Source organism: Molossus molossus, unplaced genomic scaffold (assembly GCF_014108415.1).
Source record: "Molossus molossus isolate mMolMol1 unplaced genomic scaffold, mMolMol1.p scaffold_m16_p_22, whole genome shotgun sequence".
Classification (NCBI taxonomy): domain Eukaryota; kingdom Metazoa; phylum Chordata; class Mammalia; order Chiroptera; family Molossidae; genus Molossus; species Molossus molossus.
In genome coordinates this window covers 24,462,262-24,464,837 of record NW_023425358.1, presented here as the reverse complement: position 1 = coordinate 24,464,837, position 2,576 = coordinate 24,462,262, and positions in this window count along the sequence as shown.

Below are 2,576 nucleotides of genomic sequence, written 5' to 3'. Positions count from 1 at the left end.
CTTCCAGACGCTTGAGTTTGTGTTCTGACCACACCTCCAGGGGACCCCGGGCAAGTCACATCACCTCTCTTAGCTTCTGTTTCCTCACCCATGACGTAGTATCTGCCTCGTTAAGCTGCCCCGAGGATTCAGTGGGAAAATGCCCGGTACGTGCTGGGCACAGTGGCCAATATACAACAAGTACAAAATAACGAAAACCCTCTTTTGCATTGCAAAGCCAAAATCCAGATTAAATACAGGTGCTCCTCAGTGGGCTCCTGTCCCCCTAAAGCCATCATGTGTTGAAAACATCGTAAGCCAAAAATTCACTGACTACACCTGCCCGACTGAGCATCCCCGCTCAGCCTGGTCTCCCTGAAATGTCCTCAGAACACATTAGCGCACAGTTGGGCAGAATCAGCGAATGCAAAGCCTATTTTTCAATGAACGGTTGGATATCTCTTGTAATTTATTATGCATGTCCCTTTCACACCATCATAAAGTCAAAAACCTGTGAGTCGAACCGTTGCGTGTCGGGGACCGGAGCTGCTAAATTTAAAGAGCAGCTGTGCTCGCGAAGCGATTCTGTGTCAATGCTTAAATTGACTTCAATCCTTGTAAGAAATGGCCTCGGAAAAACAGCTCTGTTTATCTCTGGTGGGGAATCAGATTATAAAACAAAGAAACAAGAGGGAAGCCACCCATCAGGCCGCAGCAGTGGAAATTGATGGGCTATCGCGAAATGCACGATTCTCCCACACGACCACGAGATAAGACGGCTGGCAGGGTGGGCACAGGGGCATTTATCTGTGCCTGGGGGTGGGCTCACAGATGCCCATCTGGTGTCATAATTATACCCTGCGAGGTTGCAGTGCAGGCTTGGAGTCCAGTCGGAACCCCTGCGTTACTGGGGCCGGAGTGGCTTCCCTAGAAGTTCTGGTAAATGGGGTGTGGACTCAGCCCTCAGACGGGTCTGGGTCAGTCTGGAGACGCCGTTAAAGGTTCCCTTCTGCAGGTGGTGGGTGGAAGGACGGCGAGGAAGAGAATCACGGATCTTTAAGACTGGGTGAGGGTTATTAGACTTTGGGAGGGGACAGAGAGCTCCAGGCCTCACTATGTCCGAATTTTCTAGACAGGGAATGGCAGGAACATAGGAGGCAGAAGAACAACGTGATGCTGCCAATTTTCTGATCTTAGCAAGTTTCTTAACCGTGTCTGCATTTCCTTGTCTCTACAGTAAGGATAATAATATCTCTTGCTTCCTTAGGTATTTACATGTTAGAACAGTGTTCGGTGCATACAAAACGCCCAGTGAGTATTCAATATTATTGTTTTTGCGCATGGGTGGTGATAGGGGTTCTGGGAGGGTCCAGCTGCTAGTGGGCTCCACTGTAGGGCCTGAGGTTAGATAAAGCTGAGTAGAAATTGCTGGAAAGAGATATAAACTGTGGTGAGGGGGGAGTAATGGAAAGTAAACCTGGGTAGCTATGAAGTCCAAGGGCAGCTATAGTTCTGAGAGAGAGGGAGTGAGCAGGAGACATCGGGGCACAGAGGGTGTTCTGGGCTTGTGTGATTAACAAGCCTGGGACACAGACCGAAAGAAAAAGACTACCATTTGTTGAGCATCTACTATATGCTGAATGCATGCCAGGTATTTGGTTTATGTGCTCTCACTTAATTCTCACAATCAAGCAAGATATAGATCATTGTTTCTACTCTAAGTGAGAAAACAGAGGTCTGAGAGGCGAAATGCTTTGCTAAAGTCACGCAGCTAACGAGGCAAGAGATGGGCTATGAATCCGGGTCTGTCTCCAAGTGTGTGCAATTTTCTTCCTAAGCCTTAAAAGACCAGTACAAAGGAAGACCTGCCTGTGGGAAAATAAGCACCGAAAACCACACCACCAGCAGCAGGAAGTATGCAATGAGACATGTTTCCTTCTCACCTCTATCCCTCATCTTATTCCCTAGGGGCAAACCACCCCCAGTGACTTATTGTTAACCTTTCCTGAGATACTGTTTAGGCATGGACAAGCATAAATCTAAAACACACAGAATTTAAACGTATGAAAACACCGTTTCCAAACACAATTTGAAAACACAGATGGGAGCATATTAAGTCACTGCGTGTGCGCTTTGGTTGTGTAAAGAACTCTCTTGGCGGTAACCCCGTGTCTGTGCGGAGCACGCAGAACACGCCACCCACTGCCTGCGTCTGCCGCCGTTTCCAACCGGGCCTCCTGAGTGGACATTCAGGCTCTTTCTGTGGTTTGCTTTATCCTTCTACAGTGTTGTGATGAATGCCTTTGATTATATCTCTGGATATGTGTCCGAGGTCATTTGTAGGACAGACTCATCAAGAGTTAAATCCAAAGATAGAGTGCAGATTTTTTGGCCTATTTTAGTAGCTATTGCTAAAGTGAACAACGGGTGTGGTTTTCCGCTCTTCCAGAGCGCCCCCTTCCCCGCTGTTGACTGTGCTGGAGGTTCGGGGGCACAGATTTGGGAGCTAGGAATCCTTCCCACTTGGCTGCAAGTTGCTTCGAGGGGTCTTGATCGGCTCACACCTTGTCTGCTTGTAGAATAAGAAAGGTCACCTT